The 27608-nt window shown below is 35.0% G+C and overlaps 1 protein-coding gene across 1 annotated transcript in view; it reads left to right on the forward strand.

The window, feature by feature from the left end:
• Window positions 1–27608, forward strand: part of LOC118733735 — a gene marked incomplete in the record, with an annotated part of 802810 nt that overhangs the window by 296812 nt on the left and 478390 nt on the right. Inside the window, 1 exon segment of the mRNA XM_036463268.1 lies at window positions 178–227.

The following is a 27608-nucleotide window of genomic DNA, read 5'->3' on the forward strand; positions in this document are numbered from 1 at the left end:
CAAAAACAAAAACTGATTTTCCTCGCAGCGATTGCAGACACGTACATTTTTTTGTTTTAAGTATTTTATTAAATAATAAATTGGAAAAGTATTTACCTGCTCAGATGCCTATAAAAATGTAACATAATACAGAAAATTTAATTGCATTCCTTTGCTCTGCTCTCAAATTACTTTCAGGTGAAAAGGAGCATCGCTGAAACTCATCAAAGTTCGAAATTTTTACACGGGTAAGTTTTAATTTGATGTCTCGTCTATTACAATTTCTTCTTCTTCTTTTTCTTCTTCTTGTTTTAACTGCTCTAAAGCAATTGAAACCCATTCGATGTTTAGCATCTCTACATTCATTGAAATTATCTACTTTTTCGAATGGGCGAAGTTTTGCGTCGAACTGGCCAATTTGCTGCGCAATATGCCAGCCGTTAACGCATCGCAAAAGTGAATCGCAAGAGGCTAGGTGGCGCAAGAGGCTGACTTGACGGATAGAGTAGTCTCGGTCATTGCGCTACATACCCGTTAGAGAGGTAGCGTTTTTGCATCGCACAATTTGACGTTTTAGAACTTCAGTCGTTTCTGTGCAGAATATTTTCACAACTTATCTGCAAGTTTTTAGTTTTTATTTCGGGTTAAAAAGTTTTCACTATAAATTTAACGCAATTTGCGTGATCATCAACCACAGCAACTGCCGGCTGGGCAACTACAAGTGTGGAGTACATAGCTTGAAAGGGGTGAGAACGCAGTTTACGGCAGTATGAGGCAGCGAGCGGGAGATGTGTCTGTTGGAGCGCTGACTTTGACTGTCATTAGTCAGACGCTGCTAAGGGGCACTTGAATGCGGGTGCGTGAGCAGCTAAAGCACCACAAGTCAACCAGTTTTAGCTAGTTTACGCTATTGGCGAAAGTTTGCTTCAAAACGTCGCAGGCAGGGCGAGAAGCTGAGTGCATTGGCTGAGGTTTTTTTTTTGCTCGCTGATTTTCTTCACCAATTTTATTCTGCTAAGCCCATTTCTTTTTATTTGTGTACTCTGCAAATTACTTTTCTTGCTTTGTGGAGTTGACTCCTAAACTTTATATATGTACTTACTTAGCAGAGGGAGTTGTAAACATTTAGGTGGGAAGGATGTTTAAGGCGCGATTATTTTTAAGCAGCTTAACAGTCTTTTGTAAATTTATATGAGTAAAGTTTTACTACTTGATATGTATAGACAGCTAATTGAGGCATGTTGTAGTTTTAGTGATGGCTCCTAAGGCGCGAGTGATTTAAGTGGCAATATAGGAGCGGTAAAAATGCAGTAAAAATTTATAAGGCGTTGTACGCCGCATAAGCTCCTCGCAAGTTTTCTTCCTAGTTAATTCAAGAGCTATAATTTTTTATTCAAATTAGGGAACTAAGCTTGATGTGATTACTAGTGTTTCACGCAAGTGTGGCTATTTAATACTTTCTGGTTGGCAACAGAAAGTTATGCATATAAAAATTCAGTCAAATGAATGGCTCAAAGCAATAAAAAATTTAAATAATATATATTTGACAATTGAGTGGATCTAACCGCATGTGTAGAAAGTTTATTATAAACCACGAACGTGAAATCTTTATTTGAGAGGCTTTTAGAGACATACAAAATTTCGACTTACTTCGCCAAAAATTGGTGTTTTTTTTGTTAACGTACTTTATTTGTAGACTGATTTGGAAACTGTAGTAGTGCTATATTTGTGAAAAGATTAAAAAAAAACACTGGCTTTCTCCATCAAATTTTGAAAACGCACTATAAGAAAGATGAATAGTAATTTTCCCACGTTGTGGCAAATCACGCCGAAATGACCACTGTTAAGAACAATTCATCCAAAAGTGTACCTTAAAAACTAGCTTGTAAGTGCATACAAAGGGCACACAATTTATTTTTTATTTTTTTATTTTTTGCATGCTATCTAAAACAATTGTTGGTTCAGTGAGTTGTTTCATTGCGTGGTAATAGGAAAGAAAATCCGAAAAATTCCCAAAAATTCTTAAAAAACACTTAGAAAATGTTTCGAAAATTAAAACACGATAAAAACCAAATTAAAAATAGAAAAAACAAAAAAATTCTGAAAACCAGCATCCAACCAAATCCAATAAAGTTTCGAAAAGTAAATACGAAGAATACTGGTACGTTCCAAATAACTTTGAAAGGCCCAGAGAAATTTCAACAAAATACGAAATATTTTCTGAGAAATGCTGAGAACATCCCCAAAAGTAATAGACAATCCAATAAAAGAAAAAAACACAAAAACATCAAAAAAAAAGTTGCGAAACTAAAACACGAAATATATTGAAACGGTCCCGAGAAATTTTGACAAAATACCAAAAAAATTCCGAAAAATGATGAAAAAGTCTTCAAAAGTGGTAGAAAATCCAATTTCGGAAAAATTTTAAGAAATTCAAAAAAAAAATCCAGAAAAGTTGCGAAACTAAAACACGAAATATATTGAAACGGTACTGAGAATTTTAGACAAAATACCAAAAAAAAATTCTGAAAAAAGATAAGAAAATAGCTTAACGACATAAACAAACCTGAAATAAAATCAAAAAAGTATGTGTCTATAAAAATAATCTCCAAAAATCTCAAAAGTCTCCGAAATATCAAACACGAAAAATAAGATAAAGTCCATAAAAGTCTACAGAAATTAAATAAGGCAAAGCATAAAGTACACTGAAGGCGCCCAAAAAAAAATCAGGTTGAATCTTGAAAAACCCCAAAAAAGTTAAAAAATATTACAAAGGTCGCTCAAAAAGTAAAAGCAAAAATCACTAAATATTTTCTGTTCAGAAAACCGGCATGCAAACTTTGACACTTATTTTAGGTGGTATTTTTCGCTCAAAATAATGATTTTTAATTCAAAAGTAGGAAAACCATCTTCCATGAAAATAAAGGATTGTATCGAGATCGCTGTAAATAAGTTTCAAAACGTTTTTTCTCGTATATATTTAACAATACATCGTTACCGCATGAATATAAACCTTAAAATCGCTAGCAGTAAAATATTCGAATACTAGTTTTTACCAGGCCATTTAAAAAAAGGTTTGACTTAAAACTTTTTTATTCTGTTCTAAGTAGAATCTGGAATAGAACCTTAGATATCCTCTGTTCTTGATTTTTTATAACCACGCGAAAAAATTGGAATGTAAGTTGGGGCTGAATTTTGTCAAAGACTGAAGTTTGCCAAGGCATTCAAGATTTAAGTGAAGTAAATTTGTCTTAGAAATCGGTGAAAACTAAAGTTCACTAACGAGTTCCCGAAAAAAACGAGTAGATAGTGATAACACGGTTTCTTTTCCTATTTATAAAGGTTAGGCCATTGATTTTCGAAGCACTTTTCATGGTGTAATCATATATGACATAGGTGACATAACTGAACACTTATTTTGTTTTTCCCATCTTTGCTCTTCAACATTTGTAAATATCTGAAAGATATTTAAGTTATCTAAACCGCCAGTGAAATTTTGTGTAAGTAACAATTCTACGCAGAATATTATTTGTGCAAAAATGCTGCTATAAAGTATTACCTGAACAATATACTATGTATATATGCAAATGCATTTAAATCCCTATGATATTCGCCAGTAAAAATGAAGTAGCAGTCATATCCTTACTCACTGTAAAGCATCCACATTTCATCACTCAACTCTTATTGAAAAATACAGCTACTTTAAGCAGGTCATAAAACTGACGCTGTCAAGTTGAGCGTGAAAAGCTAATAACGTCACTTATGCGACATTCACAACAACTACTATGTACGCAAAACTTTTATATGCAGTGTGTATTTTAAAATTTATAAAAGTTGGAAAAATGTCGCACAGGGTGTTTGAAAAACTGGAATGCTTAGGCAGCGATTAATTTTAAAAGTCTTAAATTGAAAATTAGACCTTAAATTGAATATAAGCAACCAAACTCAAAGTTCGTTACGCATGGTTTTTATAATCACCATCATCGCTTGCCATTTTGTGGACCTGATGTGTTCTCCGAAAATATTTGTACGCTAGTGGAGCATGCATTTTAGGTATTTAATTTTTCTTTAAATCAAACTGTCGTAAAAACTTCCGGACTCAGTTGCCCCTAAACAACTATGACGGTAATAAAACTATTAAACCAGCGCAAAAAGTTTCTTATGCAGCAGAATGACGTGGAATCATTGTCAAGACCACATTTTATATGTTTCAAATGCACCGCAGCAGTGCCTTTAAATGCTTGGTTGGATTTGCTGCCTCTGGATTCAGCAATCAAAGAATATGGGTCAAGTGAACTCTTTGGATTATGAGACGATGATCATAATTATGGTAACAGATAGTTGTTTAGAAGATAACCAACTGATGCCTGGAGTATATTTGAAAAGAAAGTGTGTTGTTAGCTGTCCAACAAATGATCAATGAAGTGAGCCAGACACGCTATTATGGAACTCGTTAAAAGCTTTCTATACCGACGACTGGCTTTATAAATCACAAGTAATTCCTTGAGTGCCATACTAAAATTTACGTAAAATTTTTGTAAATACCGCGCACAGTGGTATTTGACGCAACGCACTGGATGATGAAATGACCTAATGAGATTCTTTTGAGCGTTCTATGGCAGTTGTAGGACCAAGCATATCGAAAGCTCATAAACAAAGCTCAAGGAGCCATTGCGGTAATACAAAAAAGTCTAGGCAGGATTGTAGCTACATTTCCTCAAAGACAGCGAAGTAGCGAGTTACGAGATTTAAGCCGACTGATTATGCAACACTATCTATGGGGATGACATATAGTCAACAAAGGTATCATTGCCGATCCAATGGATGTATGGAAGCCGAACGATCAATATTCTCCTATTCTTGACAAACTACTAAATTTCATTAAAGGGTTTGAGAAGCTTGCAGATGAGTAATGATTTCGTGCATGCCCACTTTTTCCTCTTCTACCTTAATGCTTTCCCTAGGCCCAGAGCGCTATGAGCAATTTTGAATTCGATTGTATTGAATATAAACCCTCGATGTTAAAAAATAAAAAAGACACACGAAAAACTGCACAGAAATAAAAAAAACTGAACAAATTTTAGTGTGAAAACCTACCAAAAAAAAAAAACAAAAAACTTTAAGCACTGAAAAAACAAAATGGAGTTTCCATAGCCTGCAACCTCCTCGTGGTGAGCTCTGGAAACTGCAAATATTTGCCAACGTTAGTAGGCTAATGACAAATATATAAGGGTCCAGTAATCCCGAACTGAATAAATCGCCATATTTTATTTTAAAAATCTGAGTATAAATCAAAATCAGTGACCTCAAAACAACCCATAGCGCAGTGAAAAAGAAAGCAAAAGAAAGGACAAAAATGAACTGTAGGTCCCAGTTTCTGTAAAGTTGCACAAAGTTTTAAATTTTCATTTGCATGGTTTTTGTTATGCTGGATTGCCATTAGAATGGTCGAATCCCTCTTTCTTAAGGAAGCTGAAATCATTTACGAATTCAGGGTGAGATACAGTTCTAAGGACTGAAAGAGATCCTGTAGGTCTCTCACCGCTTCTTAATCGGCTACACCAGGGCCGGCGAACCTTTATACACGCCATTATTTCCAAAGAAATATTCAAGGTAGCCATGACGTGTAAAAAAGAAATCATTACTTATCACCTTTCTTGGAGACATTAATTGACACATAAATGGTAAATTTTTTTTTAAAGAACGAACTAAGCGTCTCTTAAGGCCGATTCATTGTTCTAGTTCTTAACTTTTCTTCTCTCTGGGAGACGTGATAAGTGGTATGGATTCACATCCATAGGTAGATTAAAATATTAACAAGATACATAGCAAGCACCAGCTTCTGCAAGCAGCTAATATGTCTGGAATTCGAAGTTTCTAATATTCTAGTATTAGCATTTTTGGTAAAATTGGCTGATGGTCTTTCTAAATCCATTGATGCCAGATGTTTCCTTGTTTCGACATAGTTTTTAGTCCATATTGAATTACGCTGCAACTCAATCAGCTCCATTCTAAAATCTTCGATTTCCAACCAATCAAATTGAGATAAGTTCATTTTATCAACTGAAGTTACATCAGGATACTTAACAAATTTGAGTGTTTCCGATAACTCCTTGAATTCAGAAAACCTCGTCTGGTTTTTCATGTAAGTTCAAATCGGACTTTAAATTTTTTTATTTTGGGAAACATTTGTAATTTACTAAAAACTTTCAAAGGCTCGAATGAGATATATCATAATTATAATAGTTTTATCAGCGCCTTGATACTTTCCGTAAAAACCATAAATTTTGCAAGTCACGTATGTATGTAAAAGCCTTGTACCTTCGATTAATTAATGCCTGCGAAGATATGGGCCGCACAATTTTTCTGTCTACGACCACTACATTACAACGGATGTGAATTCATGCTTTCCACACAATGCTTGCGGATTTTGGTGATTACTGTCTGTATTATTGGCACTTGTGGGCTTTATTGTTGGGTGTCAATAAATCTTGCTCTTTTCTCCAATCTAAACGAAAAAAAAGAAACCTGTTTGATTAGGTATTAAATATTACTATTGAGAAATTGGGTCTTCAATTAATACCGTGCCAAAATATTTTGTTGCGTGACATCTTTGGCACGCGTGCTTTGGATCGCCAGTCTTGCTTTAGAACATCTTTGGGACTGCTTTTGCGGATTTTTTTTTTTTTTTGTATGAAAAGTGCAATTTACAAAAAGTGGTGTTGATTTTTTGAAATTTTGTTGCGAACGGTCCCCCGCATTTTATTTCATAATTAATTATTAATTTATGCTTATATGGAAAAAAGTGTAAAAAGCCATCACCAAAAAAAAAAAAAACTCCGGTTAAAACTTGCACTTCGTTAGACTAGAATTTTATGGGCTATAAAACTGGATACCCAAAAATGTTCTGAAGATTCACATAAAATTTTGATGAAAATTTGTTGAATTATCCTAAATTTTCTATAAAGTTTGAAACTGTGATTTTGGTTAAAGTTTGGACGGAATTTTTATAGAAAAATAAAAAAAATTGCTCGAAAAACATGACGAATTTATAAACAAAACACGTGATCACTTGTTTGAGCCACTGTATGTGTAAATACCTGTGTCACTTGCATTTTCCTTATATGTATATCCAAAAAAAATAATGCCCACTGAACACCCTGTATGCACACGCAAATCTGTGCCTACAACTTTTTTTTCATACTTGCACCCGACGCTTGTAAGTTCCTTTTTTCGCAAACGTGACGCTGCAATGCGATACGCCTAACATAGTACTTGAAATGCAACATGCGCGCAATAATAATCACAACAAAAACATAGTTCAATACAAATTTTTCGAGTGCTTACAACTTGGAGTGTGGATAACTTGTAATAGCGTCTATGGGATGGTTCGCGTATTGCAATGTCTGTACGTCTGCCATGGAGTGAAAGGTATTCCCGATTGATGTGCATACGTATGCATGTATGTACATATATAAAATTATGTCTGTCTACTCACATATGTATGTACGTCGTGTCGCGTCGACTTGTCGGTTATTTACCCCTAAACAGTCGCACAAATTCTCGTAAAATTGGAGCGCAAGCTGGCTGTCAATCGCTGCGCGAATGTGTGGGTGGTGGGTAATCACAATATACTCGCGTATGTGTGTGTTTGTGTGTGTGCAATCTAAGTTTGGTAGCTATTTCCGCAGCATTTGAGCGCATCACTGTAATCCTACGTTATATATATATATATTGCGCATAGTGTGCTTCACGATGCTATATTGCTTGCATACCGTTATCGTGTTCGAAGTTAGCTTGAAATGTACCATCTATTCAAAATATTTCCTATTCCCTGTTACCGGCACGTTTCCATGGCCCAGACAGAATATGTACTCGTATGCCCTGCTTTGCATGCAAATGTAAGAATGCACGCTGGTATGTGTGTGCATGATTTTTATTATTTTTTTGCATTGAAAACGCATTGAATGCAATGCTTGAGTTTTATTTGAAATAAAAAGAAATATTGCAAGAAAATCCATGCAATATCCTGCTTACCAGCTTTCACGTCTGCCACAGCGATTGGCAGTTAAATTGTCGGTGTTAGTCAATATTATTGCGTTTTCGTGCACTACGCCATTAAATGTGAATGTGTTGAAAATATTTGCTAGTGTTAATAAACAGCACTGCCATTTGAAACACGCAAAGGAAAATGTATTTTCTAAATAGATAAATAAGTAGTTGTTGCATCAAAAGAATTTCAATAACTGCCATTAAAATGGACGAAAACGTGGAATTTAATGTCGAGGCACTTTTGTGGGTCGCGCCATCTCAGCATTAGAAAATGACTTTAATGTTCTACGTTCAACATGCTACGTGCCTCGTGCCTCGTGCCTCATGCTCTTTATAGTCTTCACCGCTTTCATTTCAACTAACTACTTTAGGGGTCTCTCTCTGTGAAAATCGATAAATCACGCTGCATGCTGTATGCTGCACTTCATAAAGTAGGTTATGGCGACGTGCTCGTTGCATCCAATAAAACTTGAAAGGCAATTAACGGCATACAAATTCAAGTGCAAAACGTTTTGCCTCGGCGAAGACCTCAACAGCCAGCTATTCATTTAAAATGCATGTGTGTAGGGATGTGGTTAATTTGAGTGGTGCATGCAAGTTGTTTGTTACGTAAATGTTATTCCACGAAAGTTGGTGCGCATGGCGTATGAGTGACCTGTGATGTAATAATTAAATACATACATATATGTAAAACTTGAAAGTTAGGCGTGCCATACAGCACTGCCTACAGTGACTGCGGCAATTTATTGGGAAGTCCATTAATCTGTACTGCATGAATGATGCATGTATGGCAGAACTTTTAAAGGGGTAATGTAATTAGGTGCATAGGTATTTGGCACAATTTTGAATATTTAAATTATAATTTTGAGAAACGAATATGCATATAAAAATTATTATATTTTCTTGGCAAGGTGCCATTTTTTTTAGTTGTTTTCAAAATTATTTTGCACATTCAAGCCACGATAATATTTAAGAGCGATCTTTCTGCTATAACAGGGGTAGTTTTATTTATTTTAAGTAACGTTGTGTTACGAGATGTAAGAATTTATACGCAAGGACCTTCAGAAAAGTTATCATATTTAGATATCTTTTACAAATAAATAAACACATTTATACCAACTTTTTTAGTGAAAACCTACGTAAGTCATAATTTTATTTAAGATATATGTGCAATGTAAGCAACTCCTTCAGGGCATTTGTAGAGCAGTAACGGTAAAAAATCAAAAACGAGTAGCAGTTCGTTTTGAAAACATACTAAAACCAGATTTTAAAAACCGCATGGCCCAAGAAAATTTAACAAATACCGTGGGTAATATTGAACACAATTAAAATTCTCCATACAACAAATATCTTTGAAAATTTCCATGTTTCTATGAAAAAAATTATTGTTTGAGGACTAATATACGCACGACCTCATCATCGAATTTCGTCGTGGAAACTTTATTAACCTAAAAAGATAAAATATATTAAAAGCGCATTTTCAATACCTATTTGTCCTCGTAAACCAAAAGCTCTATTGTTTTTAAATTCTACAGAAGTTTCTCTCTCATTTGGTACCCATATTGTTATTCCACATTGCACACTGGCCGGATTTTATTATTTTTTTTGCATAAATTCTAACAAGAAAATTATAATTTTGAAACATGGTACGTATGTTCATGCTATAAGCAAGTTATGCTAAAAATTTTATGCCGATCAGATAACCCGTACGCCCCGCTTTCCCCTCTCCCCATTTATAACGTTGCTTTTGAACGATAAACTTTTTTAAAACTTGGTTATCCCTCTTTAGTCTGGCAGCCATATTGTGACACATATTTCAGTTACCCAATCGCCACAATTCAAGGTGAATTTCCATTTTTAAATATGTGGCAATACAATTTATTATAGTTCTGAATAAAACCTTTCAAACGTATTTCGAATTCTAAATTAGCTTAAATATTCAAACTAAAGATGTCTTAGCACTTTTTCGTTTTTACTTTTCAAACAGGTGGTAACCCTTACGAAAATATAAAAATGTATTGCTTATTTATAGGCCAAGCTCTTGACACCCCATTTTTTTAAATTGAATGAACTGTGCAAATCTGATGTCATTAATAAAGAATGCATATGTATATGTAAGGTAGTAATTTTTAAAAAGGTGGCAACCCCACTAAAAAACAAAAGCTTATTGCACATCCGGGGATCGCATCTTTTCACTTTGTGCCTCAGTTTTAGCCCAACTAACTGTAAAGATATTATAATTTTTAAAATGCTGGCAACCCTACTAAAAAGATAATACATTATTGGACATCTGGAGGACAAGCACCTTCATTTGACACCTCATTTTCTGTAATCCAACGAACGGTGCGTATCTTATAATTTTATAGACAGATGGCAACCCTATAGGAATTCTCAGGCCTAAAGATAATACTTCTATTAAAAAATGTTCACAAAATCCGTTCGGTAGTTTTTGAGAATAACGTGGTGAAATAATCTCGAATTAGCTTAATTCTATGTAAGGAGGATACATAGGTTTCTACGCTTACTTTGCTTAAAATGTTAAATTTTGGAAAAATGAGCAAAAACTGTTATTACTCAAATAAAATCTAGTTATTATTAGTTTCTTTTTATTATTAGTCCGCGTCATCCCTTGTCAGCTTGCTAGTTCTACTCCACGGAACACAAACAAATTGTTTGCTAGCTGGACTGATGAGGGCTATTTTTTGATGAAAATATTATATCGACGTCGACAACCATAGTAGGTCCGATTTTCAATTTTGTGAAAAAATCAAACTTTAACAAAGAAAAGGTAAAAAAAATAACAAATCTTTTGTACTTTTTCATTTGTAATAAAACCTATTCTTTTGCCAAAATGTTTTAAATGGTCAAATGAAAATGTGCAATAATTTTTTTTGTGAAACAGGAGCAGGAAATAATGCAACTCATACGCCATATCGTACATGGTCGTTCTGATTTGCGCATACATACATGGCGTATGGGTAACATTTTTCATCTCAAAGTGGTTTGAATTTTTTTTTTCAATCGCAATGCAAACTTAAATTAAAAAATCTTTGGAAAATTACCTGATCTAGAAGAACGACAAACAGATCCATAATTTACGACCCAAAATTAAGTCAACGGCCTTAGATTTGGCGTTGGATAGTTCTATCGAGAGCCCACAAAGGCTTATCATCCTTGGAATTCGTACACAAAGTACATCTTCACAACTTCAGCTTATTAGTATACATATATGTATGTATGTAGATATTTACATATATATACATAAATGTATAAGCGTAACTGTGAAATAATAAAAATTTAAGAAAACCACTTAACTAAATATTCAAAATGCGCTTAAGTGTAACGAGGTAAAGGAAAAAGGATTGCTGTATTTAATTTTTCTTTAGAAATTATTGCTGCTCGCACAGAAATCGATTTCTGTAGAATTAAAATGGGTGTGTATGTATATAGAAAAAAGTATCAGCAAAATTTACTTAGAACGGCAGAGAAGCTAGCGCAAATTCGCGCACTGTCTTGGCTTTAATACTCGAACAATATTTACGACTTAGCGTGAAAACTCTTGCGACAGTAGCAACGATAGCAACAACAGTGAAGTGAATTATTGCAAACGGCAATACTCGCAAATAAGTATTGAAAGAAAAGAAAGTATTTTAAGCTCTATTCTATTAGCAATGCTAGTAGCGGCATGCTAAAGAGGTTGCCACTACGAGCACTTTCTTGCTTATGCGTTTGCCACTATTTACTCAACGACATTCAACGAGCTGTGCCAATAACAATCCCTCTCTCCCAGAACTTCTTAAAATGTATAGAAATGCATTGGCAACAGCGCATTGCTGCAAATCCTTGCAGTAGAAGTAAAATAAATATTTTTCAGAATACAGCTCCACCAGCGCCATCATCTCCCCGCTCTTGTAGTTTATAAATAAGTAGTTAAGCAGAGTATATTGAGTTCAGTTGCATTGCCATCAATCGATACTTCTTACACGATGCCAAGAGGCGTTGATAAAAAATTTATTTAATCTAATAAGGGTAAAGTATGTGTAAGTCAACCGCAATACCCGCCCGCGCCCTACTGCAAACGCTCTCACGCGCCATTACCGTTATATTCATAGTTAGGTAGACGACAGCTGAAGAGGCAAACGACCGCATTCTCAGACCTTATTTCCAACTTGTTATTGCAATTGCGACCATGTGGCCAAAAGCTACATCTGCGGTGTCTGCGGCAGATATAATGTTGTATTTCTTTGCGGGCAAATTCCGTCGCGGCGCGTATGCAAGTAAAAGCCAACAGCCAACAGCGATCAGGGTGAACGTCTTTAACAATTTACAGCTCTATATAGTTTATATCTCCATAAGACCGAGTACTATGTATGTATGTAAATGTGTACGCCAGTATGTATGTCAAAAGAAGGTGCACAAATGTGAGGCTGTGCGTGCTTTGGTATGTGAGCACAATTGAGTAAGCAAGCACTCATCCTGCTCATTGTTTTGCAATTGTCGTGGCATGCACATGCCAGTCTGTCGCGAAGTGCCGCAATTTTAATGACGTGACTGCCTGCAGCGCAACCACAATTTATGTAATTGCCATCGTCGTCGCCGCAGTCATGTACGCAGATGCGAATTCCATACACCTACACATCTCAAAATCGCATACTCACATACATGTGTTATTTAGCCGCTGGCGGTTGCTATTGTTGGTCTACAGTCGTTGTGCTTTCGTGCTATTTGCGAAAAGCTGCAGGCAGAATAATGAGGCCAAAAGCTGCCAAAGCCAGAGTAGCTTAAAGGATAAGGAAATTTAATGATCAAAATATTTTTGTACGCATATCTAATTTCAAGATTTGGGGCAGATTTCAAATTGTTTACCGGTAAGGCCTCCAAAAGAATTGCACAACTAATGAAACACAAATAAATACACGAATCTAGATCAGCGATGGGCAGAGATCGGTCGACCAGATTCCAGGACGAAGTCGCCGCTGTTCTGGCCAAACCGTCCGCTATTTCGTTCTCTCGTATATCCTTGTGATCCGGAACCCACAGTAGTTGGATTTTGTTGAATTCCGCAAGGGTATGGTTGTTCTCAATGCACTTAAGGGTGATAAGGTGTCGTCCTTAAATGGCTGATGCTGAAAAACTTGGAAATCTACCGAAACAAAGCTGATTCAAACTGGCCCCACAATCTGATGTAATTGCAATTGTTTTGGTGTTGCAATTTTCCAATGGCATCGCCTCCGGAAAGCGCGTAAAACGGTAGATTATAGTTAAGCATAGACGTGAGCCTTTTCAAGATGATAATGTTATGAGATCGCTGTGAATATGTTCGAAGCGTTGAGATGGTAACTGGATTCTTGCAGGAGAAGTTACAACGTATTGTTGGATTTTATTGCGTTGGTATTTCATGCAGGACCTCGCCCATTCGCGCGACAATCCTTGTTGATAGCTGGCCAAATGTAAAGGCTAGTCAGAAGTTTCTGTGAGCACTTTTCTCCGGGGTGCGAAAGAGAACGAAGGGAGTCGAACACCGCTCTACGAAACGGAACGGCGACGAATGGATGATCGGTACACAGATGTTATACAATTTACTCAACTTTTATTTTGTTGTGTAGATTTTTTTTGTCTATGAGCTCTGTGTACATTCCACATCACTACGCTTCATTTCATTTCATTAACGCGGGAATTTAGTTTCTTTTACCCTGTCGTACATCACTTGCTTGCAACATTCTACTTATACTTCATTTTTTCTACTTATTTTCTATAGAATTTGTTGTCTACTTACTTGAAGAAAGCGTGACTATCTCAGTCATCAATACGTATAATTGTAAATACTTACACATCGTATATGTATGTAAGCTTGTTTATACAGGGGCGGATGCTGGTAGGTGGCGAGAGGGCGAAGGGAATTTAGTTCTAATCGCTTTTCTAAGGATATTTTTATAACAAATATAATAAACCATAGGATTTTTCAAGGAGTTTAGTTATAAGGGCCGAAATATTTATCTTGCGATTTTTCAAATAATTCATTAAGGGCCAGTGTTTCAGTGCGAGGTTAACTCTTTTTGTCATTTAGACTTAGCTTAAGCCTTGCTTGCAGTATTTCAGTAAAATTTAAACGTAGATCAAGCTAGATTTAAATGCCTAATTGGGCGGTAATGTTGGAAATTTGCCATCAGCTGCGAAAATTTGAATGAAGAATGAAAAACAACTAAAATTGTGAGAAAAATTCTCCAAAGCAGATTAATTTAAGGAAAATTTGTATATATAGCGAAAAATAAACAAGCAAAATGTTCTCCAAAAAATCAGCAAACTTGATAAGGAATTTAAATTTTATAGGAAACTTTGGTCTTAAAACATGTGATGTAACTTGTTTGTTAAGTTGATCTTGAAATTGTAAACTGGTTGCAACCCTTACAAATATTTGGAAATAGACACAGTTTTCCATAAACCTCTCGCGTTTGATACCCATATTTAAATGTTTTATTTAATTTGCCACCTAAATTGATTTTGGATTTCTAAACAGCTGGCAGCCCCCTTTAAAAATATTTTTGATATAACATTTTCTTAAATCTCTCTTCTTTAATTCCCATATTTTAGTTCTACTTGTTATCTAAATTCATTTTAACTTTTGTAACAGGTGGCAACTTTTTTAGGGAAATGTTTCGCAATTTCGTATTGAACCACTTTCGTTTCTCACCCACATAATTGTGATATTTTTTTAGCTTATTTGTAAATTGAAACTCACTTTTTTAACATAATTTGTTTAATTAATATGTTTGAAATTTCAAAATCCCTTTAAAGAATATCCTGACGTCAGAGAGTAGAAACAAAAACGCAGTTTTACTATATTTGGCCACCAGTTTAATGAGTATATTTACTATTTCGTGTGTTTTGAATTTTTTGGGGGGTTTTTGTCGAACAGTGTATTCAGGCCACCAGGGCTGGCATGCATTTGGGAGTAAAGAAACTGATTTAAAATATCAGTACAGCAGCAGATTTCATTTCATATGATATTCGTTCGTTGAATTTAACCATATACACTTTCTTTTCGAGATCAACTCAACGTTGGATGGGACGCCCTGAAAGAAGATAAAATATGGCGGGCTAATGCAGTAGCGGTTAAAAGTTGAGCAGCCCCACAGCGGTTTCACTGGTATTTTCATGACCGAACCAGGCCTGAGATAAGGTCTTACAACACATGCATTTGTAATATCTACATTAGCTTAAAGTTTTCGAGCATAAAACATTTAAAAAGCGCTTTGGACTTTTATGCACATTGGAATATTACCTAGGCAATGATAAAGAAGCTCGGAATGATTAACCACAAATTTTATTCAATGTGTCAATAAACCAATTGCATCTTTTCGCTATTTTGAAGGTAATGAAAGAGACGACAAATGCTACCTTGGGTCCCCGGCCGAAAAAAAGCCTAGCTCCGCCACTGTGTTTGTACGTTTCAATATGTAGTTGTAGTTGTTTGTATGTCATTTTGTCTTTACTGTATTTATAGAGTGTCGTAAAATGTCCTTCATTCTTCTAATGCTTTTTATGTTCATTACAAACATACATACTGCGCGGAGATTGCTACATTCGCTTTTACAGTTTCTACTTCGCTACTTTAACTCTAACTCGCCCTAAGGATATATTGTTCTTTACTTGTTTTTTTTTTTTGAGTTTATTAACATGCTACTCTATACAATGGTAAAAATGTATGTACGTATGAGTATATTTTCCTTTAGCCATTTTATGTTGTTTCTATTGATTTCTCATGCATTCATTTTCAACATATTCTTCCGATGTTCAATTCACTCAAATACGTACATACATATGTCTATACAAATCATGGACATATTTATCACATCAGTTTAATAAAATACATATGTAGGTATACACATGTTTGTATAAATAAATATTATAGTGTCTCACTAAAGAAAGTTCTGGACTTATACAATCGTTATTTTCTAAGGTAATATTTCCTTCAAATATTAAGATTTAAGTGAGAATATTAACATAACCAACAACAAACAACAACCACATGATCAAGCGTAAAGTGCAGCAGAATAGTTGCCTTGATTGTCGTTGGGTTGAAATCGGCACTCTAAGGAAGGAAAGCAGAAACTCTTTAATGCGACAAAGCGCGATGGTTCTTGGACTGCATACAAGCCAGCCCTGAAGAAATTAAAAAATGCGACCAGGAAAGCACAAAGGGTCTCCTGGAAGGATTACTTCGATAGCTTAGAGGGACAGTCAGACAGTGCAATCGCCTGCGGAAGGTGATTGCGAAAAGTCCAACGAACCCGATGTACATGCAGAAACCAAATGGTTACTGGACGTCATCTCGTGAGGAAATGCTTGAAGTCCTAATGAACGTGCACTTTCCAGAGTGTACTGCGGAACCTAACACCGGCGGGGGGTTATTTTCCCTGAGTGGCCATTGGATTCAGCGTACTTTATTGATGTAAAGTGGGTAGACTGGGCCTCCAAGTCCTTCCAGCCCTAGAAATCTTCAGACATGGATGGTATTTTCCATGCCGAACTTCAGCGATAAATCAGCGATATGGAAAAATGGGGATCGAAGCCTCACATTGTGAACTGGATGTAAACAGCGGTTGTGCGTCCGTCCGAAGATAAGTCTACAATAAAAAACAAATTAGCCACGGTCCAAAGGGGGGCGTGTATGATGATCACGGTATCCTTACCATCGACACCGACTAAAGCCATAGAAACCTTGCTTCACTTTCTACGTGTGGACCTATATGGTAAACCACAGGCAAGCTGTAATGCTACTAGATTAAATACACTAATCAAATAGAGTGACACGAGGGTTGGACACTCTAAAATTTTGGAAGATCTTCCAGAAAACTTCAGGCGCCTGGACTACACAGTCCCGCTTAAGGGAATAATGGGAGGAGGATAAGGTCCTTATCTCGTATTCTGGCTCAACTGATGGCTCCAAGTTGGATCTGAAGGTACGAAGTGGGGTATACTCGCAAGAACTCCTCATTAGCCTTAGTTTTCGTCTGCCATATCTCTGTGGCGTCCTTAAAGCTGAACTAACAGTAATAAACGAAGCTGCAAGATGGCTCATCGATTCTCTAATTATTCTGAATTCGGAAACGATATTTTCTGACAGCCAAAAAGCTATTAAATCACTTAATTGTGACAAATCTACATCGAACATTGTAATGGAATATAGACGCAAGATGTTACGTCACTAATATTGTATGGGTGCCAGTCCACAAATACATACCGGGAAACTGTATTGCAGATGAACTTGCAATGGAAGGAACCTTGCTGTCTGCAATCAGTACAGCTCGTAATGCGGGCATTCTGCTATCTTATCTCAAGCTCTGGCGACTAATAACTTTATCGAACGGATAAATATATGATGGTCTGCGGAGAATACTTGCAGGATAGAAAGGCATATCTACCCTAATACAAGCGTGGATCTCGCCCTCTCCTCCACATGGAGCGACCATTGCTCCGACATGTTATAAGAGTTCTCGCCGGGCATTGCCTGATGGAAATGGGTTTGCAGTCAAACGACTGCTGTCGCGACTGCCGAGTAGAGGGGAAATCGAAAGAGTGGAGCACTGCCTATGCCACTGTCCCGCTCTGGTGAGAGCTCGTCGATGCTCGTTCCTCCATAATTCTTTTGAATGTCTGGCTGAGCTGGATTCAACCAGTATCTATGACTTTGTGCGCCTCACGAAGTGGTTCCATTTCTAAGGTAAGGGGAGCGACATATGGAGTCCGGGCCCATGGTGGCCCAAGTGTGCCCTTTCCCTGAGCGATGTGGGCAGCCGAGGTAACCTAACCTAACCTAGTTCGGTTGGCATAGGAAAAAGTGGAAAAAATCCACAGCAATTGACGTCGCGAATTTTGCTCAGTGAGCAGACCACTGGCTTTGTAATCCGAAGTCGCTGGTTCATATCCCAGTGACAGCGGCGAAGAAGCCTGTTTAGGAGATGTGGTGATCTCGGAAATATCAGCTATAACTTCTACCTTTGTATTTCATATTTTTCGAAAAACCCATCTCAGATCTTAGAAGAGGTTAAGCCTAAAAGAGTTTAAAAATTTTATCAACATAATCAAAATGATGACATTTTTGAAAGACATTTCTAATCAGTCCAGCTTACGTAAATATTTTGGCGGATGCCTGATAATATAATAAATTTTATAATTCCGATGGAAGAACTGTAACGATTTTTATTTTTTTTTTTATGGAGAGTGATGCAACCTAATATACATACGAACATACGATATAAATTTCTTGCTGCCGGACTTGATCTATTAGCAATAAGCTTCATAAAAGTAATTCATGTCCACATGATAAATAATTCATGGTTACTTACCGATTGCTTTCCACAAATACGCGGAATCTTATATATGTACATATGCACTTATATCCGTATAAATATACACATATGAATACGTCGTATTATCGTACACTAAGCACACATACATACATACATATGTAGGCACATACCTTTTGTTAAGCGCTCTCTAGCTTTTGTTAGAATTAATGCGACAGCTATTACGACTTTACCAAGCCATTGCACCGGAAGTTGTGGACTTTAGTTCTTTTATTCATTGCTCATTGCGTTTCCACTTTATTCCTCTTCGTATTCCTGCATACATATGTACATATGCTAGCATATGAATGTTGACTACTATAATTTTGTTAAATGAGAATAAAATAGAAGTGCGATGAAGTGAGAATGTCGGAGTGCTAATGGAGGTGGAGCCAAGTCAATCGCACATAAATTCTTTGCAGATAATCGAAGCTATCAACAAATTAAAAAGGTATCTGCCTGACCGCATTTCAGTTCAATGGATCATGGGCGGATTTGTGGAGGAAGGAAAATCGCCCGCCTTTTTCCGACATCGATATTAGCTCGTAAAATCGTGATATATGTGGGCGTTGCTCAAAAGTGAGAGGTTTTGTTTGATTTTAGTTTTTCATATTAATTGGAAAGGCATTACTTCGGAATTTTATTGATATACATGCGTTGCTTTGTATGAAGTTAGTGTCTGCAACTAGCAAATTGGGGCTCCATTAGCTTAATATACTATTCGCTAGATATGCTAGTTATAAATTTTGCCGAAAATTACCACCAAAATTACTGAAGAGCTCTGTTAAGATCCATCAATTTTAAACGTTTCCAACTTATGCAGTTAACTCATGTAGGCTGATCTGCAAATTTCTTTTTATAGTTTAGGTGTTTAATCGGCATTTTTTTGCAAAAGCTAAGACTATTTCCTATGTGAAAGTTGTGGGAGGAGAAGATCGGACGAACACTTAGCAAAACTGTAATCGGATGATTTTTTAATTTATGCCTTTTGAATTTGAACAAAAGAATAATATGCTGAACAAAAGCTGAATTACTAATCGTCCGGCAATCAATTTTGTTTTAATTTTAAGATTACTGTTTTAGGGGAAGCCATTGGTGAGCCTTTGGGGTCGTTGGATATGTTCGTCCTTTTGGAAAGCCATTTGCTAGGAAAGATATAAATATTTTAACCAGATTTAACTTGAGGTTGAAACCAATGCATCTTTGTATTTTTATGCGCTTAACTTTGTATGCCAATTAGGGTGCATCGCCCTCCACAAAAAAAAAAAAAATCTATACTGTTTTTCCCTTTATTCAATTTATTAGGTATACTTTAAGAACTCAGCCAAAATATTTCTGAAAAGTATTAAGGTTTAAATGAACTGGACGCATTTGAAATTATTTCGCAAAATCGATTTTTTCATAAATAAAATTAGTTTATAGTCTCAGAATCTAATAGTTTTTCTAACTCTGGTGGAAAAACTGCAACTTTTTTGTAATACAACATAATGTCCATATCATTATAAAGCTCATATAGATTTCCAATTTCAATTAATTAGCTGTTGCTCATCCCCAAAGCCCCCCCAATTCTTGAACGACGTCGTACATCGTCTACTTTTCAATTGCCTGCCAAGCCCAAGGTAATATCCTTTGCTTGATATTCGGGCATACTGGATTGATGGTTTTAATGCTGGATCATTAACAGACAATCAATATAAAAAAATTAGAATCTATTTCCAGTTTGAGTAAAATCTTTATACCCAAACCTTCGACTGCCAGCTTTAAAAAACCTTCGCACTTTTGAAGTATATCCATTAATCGAATGTTATTTTTCGTCTTGTGTCTAGCGTAAACGTAAAAAAGCAAATAATTTTTTTTATTGTGAAGCTATTGGTGCGCATGTTATTTAAACTATAAAGAAGTCTTACAAAGCAAAATAGAAATTGTAGTGAAATTGCTATGTTAAAAAAACTAGCAAAGTTATTGGAAACTCGAAAGAACTTAACTCTTAACGCATATGCCTTCAGTGTGAGTTTAAATAGGTATGCCTTGACGTTGATAGATTGCTGCAGACTTCGAAGTGTTCTTGATACGACTACATCGACATACCGGCAACAGCAAACGGTGCCACTACAGCATTTGAAATTGTAGGTACTTACTTATATATTAGAGTGGTGCTTAAAAAATACCAAATAAATTTCAAGATAAGTAAAGTTTAATATGTAGAAAAAGAAAGCGATAAAGGCAAATATTAAAATAAAAGTAAGGAAACCTTTAGATAAAGAGAAATTCTTAATTCGTTACGTGTTAAACGTGGGGTGAAAATGTAGATGAAGAAAATAATGAAGGTAAAGATCAGGATAGGGGTAAAGGAAAAGATAAAACTAAATATAAAGATAAACGTAGTGAAAAAAAATGATAGAAATAAATATAGAAAAAAAAGATATAAGATAGAGATATAAAGAGATATGTTATGTTATGTTATCTTGTATTAAATTGTGATATGGCTTGTTATGTTACGCTGTCGTATGTTATTTTATGTTATGCTACGTTATGCTATGCTCTGTTTAGTTATGTTATGCTACGTTATGTTATTCTCTGTTTAGTTATGTTATGTTATGTTATGTCATGTTATGTTATTTTATGTTACAGATTATTTCAAATCATCTTATCTCACCTCATACAATTTAGCGCCCCTTCCTATAAGGTCAGCTAAACTCACTGTAACTGACCTCACCCACCTAACTCACCTCACTTCATCTCAACTAAATTCACCTTCAACTCACCTCAACTGCACTCATCCTAACTTATGTTGTTTCACCTCAACTCACCTTATCTCACCTCAACTCATCTCACCTTAGTTCAACTCACCGTAACTTAATTTTACTTATTTATACTCACCTCACCTGAACTCACTTCACTTCAGCTTAACTCAACTGAAGTCAACTCAACTCACCCCAACTCAGCTTAACTATCCTCAACTCTCCTTAGTTTTAGTTAATGGGCGAACACTAGTTCATATAAATTCATATAAGCGCTAAGTTACAGCTAGTGAAAACCCATATTTTGCAGATTTTTTATGATCAAAAAAATATATATTTTTTTTTTCAAAACTTCCTCCATAATGTTGATATTTTTAAGAATCACCCTAGTGTAGGAATATGTTTTTAATTTTACCTACATACTTTGCCTAATCCGCACAAATTCACTAGTGCTATAAACTCGCCTAATTGTGAAGGAATATTTCACATCAAATGAAAATTAATGGTTATGGCGTAATTCAACTTAAATGGGCTTAATTTAAATTAAGCAAAATGTTGCAAACGAAGCGAAATGATTGCGTTAAATATGGACGGCGACAGCTTCCTTTAGTCAAAAGGATACCGGCAGACCGGAATGGAACTTAAATTAAACTCAATTGAAACCGAATTTCAGCTTCCGCGCAGAGGCAATGAGAAATTAGCAAAATGAAAAAAAATATATATTTGTATATAAAGTTTCAGGAATTAAGTTAAACTGTGTCAAATAATTGAATGGGGTAGGTGGCAATAACAGCGGAAATCGCGAATCTCAATTTACAATGATAAAGTTGGTACAATTGTGAAGCAAATTAATATTAAATTATAAATGAATGAATAAATGAGTTGAGCATTTTTCGCTTATACCGGCCGTGGAGCAAACTGAAAGTCATTATTTTATGTCTAATTCTTGAAAAGAATTCTTACTTGGTAAACATAGTGAATTAGTTTAATTGTAAAAGAAAACTGAAGCAGCAGTAATTATTTTAACTCTTCTTGTGAAGCCAACAGCACTCGGTGTCTACGGAAAAATAATGCTACGAATATTTCAAAAGCAAATTTATTTCGCCTGCTATTTCTTCATCAATGAAAGATTTTTCAAACTTTGCATAGCTGAAATCTTATCCTTGCAATTGTGTTACTTTCCCCTTTTGTTGGCGTTGCAACCGCCTAAGCGATTTTGGTCGCTTGCGTTGCTTTAGTGAAGGGTGCAAACTGCTTGCCACCACACATTTCCTAAATATTTTCAATTTGCAAGAAAGCTTTTAATTGCATCGACGCGAAGAAAGTTTTACTAGGCTGCATGGGAATCTTCCTCTATGCTTTCACTAAAAATTGCTGCCCAATTCAAAATAATTTCCCTTTCGTGCTTCCACCTCCAGCTCCTTTCTGTGACAGCCGCTTCAAATAATTAACAAACAATTCACATTATTTCATTAGCTCACAATTGAAACTGTCATTTAGTCGCTTTATTGCAACTTTCAAGCACAATTACTTTTTTTGTTTTGTCTGCGCTCTGCATTTTTGGCATTTACTCTTAATCGTCGTTGCCCTTTTCTCGCCATTACACTTTTATTACCATTTCAATTGACAATTTTGTTATTGTTAAAGCTGTTACTGCAACCGCTTTTGTTGCTTGTTTTCTTTCTCATGGCTATATCATTGTGAACATTGTTATTTTTCTATTTATAGCCCGCAGACGTCCGGCCTTTTTGGCTTCGGAATGCTAAATTTGTTACGCCCAAGTAAACTTCTTGCTTCTTTACATATTTCATTTGTGTAGCCTATTTATAGGCGCCGCGCAGCACAGTTTTGGCTGGCAGGCATTTCCTCGTTTTGTTTTTGTATGTCATTGTGAGTATGTATGTATATAAATTGTAAGTGTAGCTGGCATAAAAAAGCGAAAACTGTGTTTATTGTAAATTGGCGTTAAATATAAAGTGGGCATTTACAATATGTCTAAAAAAATACCAATCAAAATCAACGAAGAGTCATGAAAGATCAAGTGTTGCACTGCGGAAATGGCATTTTTTTTTGTATTAGATAATAAGTTTAGATAGAGAATGGCACATGGAAGAACTGTTGTCATATTTTTTTTGTAAAAATCAATTACACCGTGCGACAGAAAGAAACAAATTTCAAAACATACGAAAGAATCCATATATTCAAGAAACTATAGGCCAAATATAGTAAAACTGCGTTTTTAGTTTTTCACTCTGATGTCAGGATGTTTATCAAAGGACTTTGAAATTTTAAAGATATGAGTAGTTCAAAAACTTATTTAAAAAATCAGTGAGAGAGAAAATTCTGTAGAATTTAAAATCAGTAAAGTTTTTTGGTTTACAAGGACGAATAAGTATTGAAAATGCGCTTTTAATAAATTTTATCTTTTTAAAATAATAAAGTTTACAGGACGAAATTCGATGGTGAGGTCGTCCTCAAACAATAATTTTTTCAAAAAAATAAAAAATAAAAAAATAAAAAATTTGCAAATTTTCAAGGATATTTTAGCACAAAATTTGTAAAGCACCAAAAAATGGATGCTAGGATAATTCCACAGATTTTTTCTTTTATATGATACCGTTATTGTTATTCTACATTGCACCAGATTTTTTAAATAATTTTTTAAAATAATCATATCTTTTAAATTTAAAAGTTCTTTTAAAAAAAATCCTGACTTCAGAGAGAAAAACTTAGTACGCAGTTTTACTATAATTTATCCATATTTTCACGAATATGTTAATTTTTTTGTGTGTGTGTAAAAGTTACTGTCGCACGGTGTCATGATAACTAATTTTTTTCAAAAATATAAAATACGAGGGCAGTTAGTTAGTTGAGTAATAGAAATATAGCCTCCTTTTGACTGAATAAATTTTGTACAGCAGTTTTCCAATTTTTCCTCCCTGCCAATTAATGTTTTTACTCAAAGTCTTAAAGATGTGTAGTCAATTTTTACAGAGTGTCCTCTTCATATTTTATAAACGAACTATTCCCTAAGGTTTTTAACTAGAAAGTAGTAGTGGGAGGCTAATTAGGGACCGCGTTGCATATAAGGTTTCTAAGCGGGCACTTAGAAAAAAATCTGACTTAACAGACTGCCTTCGTAAATGAAATATTTTTTATAGAGAACTTCGAAAGGGCTCGACATGCATGCATATTTCTGTAAAACGGAGTTAAAAATTAATGTCGATAGCTTAGAAAGCAAAGTTGCAAATTCTTTAGAAATTTCACAGAAGAGGAAACAAACAAATTCTCATAGTCATTTTCTTCTAGAATTTTGCAAAACTTTGAGTAAAATATTTTACGTCTTTAAATCAAAACAAATCTTCATACGAATCAGCGATGGTTTCGTTGCTAATTAAAAGATTTGGAATATTTTAGAGCTTACTTATTTTTATACATATATTTATGTACATTAGAGTGGTCCTTAAATGCAGGAAGCAAATTTTCATGTCAGATTTCCTAAGCCTCAACCCCTACGTCGATGCTACTATAGTCGAAGATATCACATACATATAAGTTTTGGTCCCGATTGGAGAGGATTAAGGCGTGTCGCACAGGGTCCAAAATGCAGATTCCTCTATGGATACCTTGGAGTCGTGTTATGTGACTGTGGTATTACCGATTGAGGGGGTGAACTGAATCATTCCGTCATTTGATTTTTTAAAGACCACCCTAATGTTCAAATCTGAGAAAAGTATAATAAAATTAATAATAGAATGCCTGAATAGAAAAAAAAACAGATGCTCTGACAGATCCCCTGCCAATCAACCTGACCCAATGGGTAAGTGTGCTCAAACATATTTGATATATGATCTTATCTGCCTGTGCCATTTGCTGTAAAATTGGGGGCCTAACCTTCTATAAGTAGAGTGGGAAACCTACTTGCTAAAATTCATGAAACAAAATAATTTGTTGTTGGCTACTTCAGCCACTGCTGCCCTTGATGAATAGCTATATCTGCGGGACTTTTCTAATTTGGATGTTGCTCGGACCAGGGATTAAACTTAGGTCCTGCGGATTGGTGTTAGGCACCTCTAACCACTCAGCCACAGTAGGTACCATTGGAAAAGATAGCGATGTTCATTCTATATAGTTTTATGCTCAAAAATATTCTAGAGTTAAGTGTAGAAAATGTTCGCTGAATCTTTTAAGGACTCTTGGAAGACTATTAAGAAGCATATGGCTAGAAACAATTTAAAAAAGTAGTTGAATAAATACTTACGTACAGTATATTGGGCCTTATGAATAAAGTATATCTAAGCAATTGCTTTTACTTAATATTTCAGACCTTTTACTTAAAATTATTTGAATACATAAAGTAAAAGGTCTGAAGTTTTAAGAAAAAGCTATTACTTAGTTTTTATTCATAAGGTCCTTTGTGATTTTTTGTGTACTTTGTGATAACATTTTAGTTTAAAACTTCGCTTTAATAATTTCAGTTCTGAAAATTTAGGTAGGTTCCTAAAATTGGCAATTTCTAAAACCAGCTGTAGTTTTCCAATCAGTGACGCTTTGAAGGTTAACAAAAATTAATTTTGGTACATTTTTTGTGTTTTATTTATATGGAGTTATGCAGTGGTAATATTTCTATAAATGGTAGTTTGTATACATTTAATGGATTGTGCTCATAATCTTTGTGTCGGAGATATACTAATTCTTAACCCGTCTTCTCTTAACAAAAGAGCAAATTGTTTTCATTGACCTAACTGAATTCTACATATTACTCAACTTTTCAATGCCTTCAACCGGATCATTGTTATGCCAGAAATTACGACCAGTGCAAGATTGCATTAATGGTCGAACAAGTTTTTCGCTTAATATCATTTTGCATACATATGTACGAATGTTTGTAGTATATATTAGAAGGCTGTACAATTACTTTACACATTGCGATAGCGGAGTAAGCACTGGCATCGCGAAATCGTATCATAGCCTACCGTCATCGTCAAAAGTCATAAAAAGTAGAAGAAGCTAAACTAAATTTCATATTTCGTTTCCACAAAGTACTAAAGAACATAATCACTTTCTTCCAGGTATCTATTAGGTTAGAGAATATGTATTCTTTGTTGCGCACACTGCGAAGCCAAATATGCAACGATGACAAATGTATAACGAATTTTAATTTTATCTTATCGTGCAGTGCTCTAGTATCCATGCTGCATGACAATAAGAAATATGAATTTGTAAACAATTTTAAATAACTTAACAATGAAAGTGGTTCAGAAATACTACAAAATGGCTGTTTACAATAGAAAGAAACAAGGCTTCATATCTACATATATGTACATATATGTATAAATACAATGCATACACATATATGTACATCAATTTACATAAGTTTGTATCATACTCCTCGAAAGTAATAAGAAAAAACATAAAAATAGATAAATGTATTCAGTTGGATCACATGTCAGTGCAATGCAGAATGCAAATGTAATTTGCATGGAAATATTTAATTTGCAAACAAAGCAACAAATAGAGAAATAAATAAAATGCAAGACCAATATTTGCATTTAACGAGCTGCAGCTACTTACATACCGCTATGTATGTATATAAATAGTATGTTTGTATACATATATGCGCATTAGTACGAAGGAATTTTGATAAGTCGGTTGTTCTTTGGATTCCAATAAATATTTGGTTTGAAGGTCAAGGATCAATTGGCGATCCAATGCTGATTTTCAAGTGTACCTCAATCGGAGAACCAACCCATTCCCAAACACACAAAGGACACAAGTTCCGCTACAGATAAAACCTACTAATATTAGAAAATTTGAAAGTTTGTGAGTGAGTGTGTTTGTTGCTCTTTAACTATAAAAAAGCTCGAGGTATTTCAATGAAATTTTGCACAGGTAGGATTAACATAGAAGATACCCTTTGGGGTGGGCTGAATGTTTTAAAAAACTTCAAATCAATTAGCTAATAAGGAAAATAACATATTACAAGAATGTCAAACGAAAGGGGTAAAACACCAATTACTTTCGAAAATATTTTTGAAGACTGTTGACATGTTCTAAAATTTGAAATCAATTTAATTAATAAGCTAAACGAAATATTTTTTTTTATTGGTTTTAAATGAGAGAGATTTTAAAAACAACAACATGAAAAGGTTTTTTTGCGAGGTTTGCCACCTGTTTAGATACTCAAAATTAATTTTATTAACAGGTTAAACGAAATATTTTGATATGGATGTCAAATGGTAGAGATTAAAGTACGTTTTGTTTCCAAAATATTTGTGAAGACGGTTGCTATCTGTTTAAAAAGTTCTAAAGCAATTAAATTAACAAGTTAAAAGAAATATTTTGAATCGGCTGTTAAACGAGAGGGATTGAAGTAAGCTTTGATTTTAAAATATTTTTGAACAGGGGTGCCACCTGTTTAGAAATTCTGAAGTACAGTGTTATCTGGCTGGAGTGAACACCCGATGCTACGAACACCTCGAAAGAG

This window comes from Rhagoletis pomonella, unplaced genomic scaffold (genome assembly GCF_013731165.1).
Source record: "Rhagoletis pomonella isolate Grant_MI unplaced genomic scaffold, Rhpom_1.0 Rhpom_scaffold_00002, whole genome shotgun sequence".
Classification (NCBI taxonomy): Eukaryota; Metazoa; Arthropoda; class Insecta; order Diptera; family Tephritidae; genus Rhagoletis; species Rhagoletis pomonella.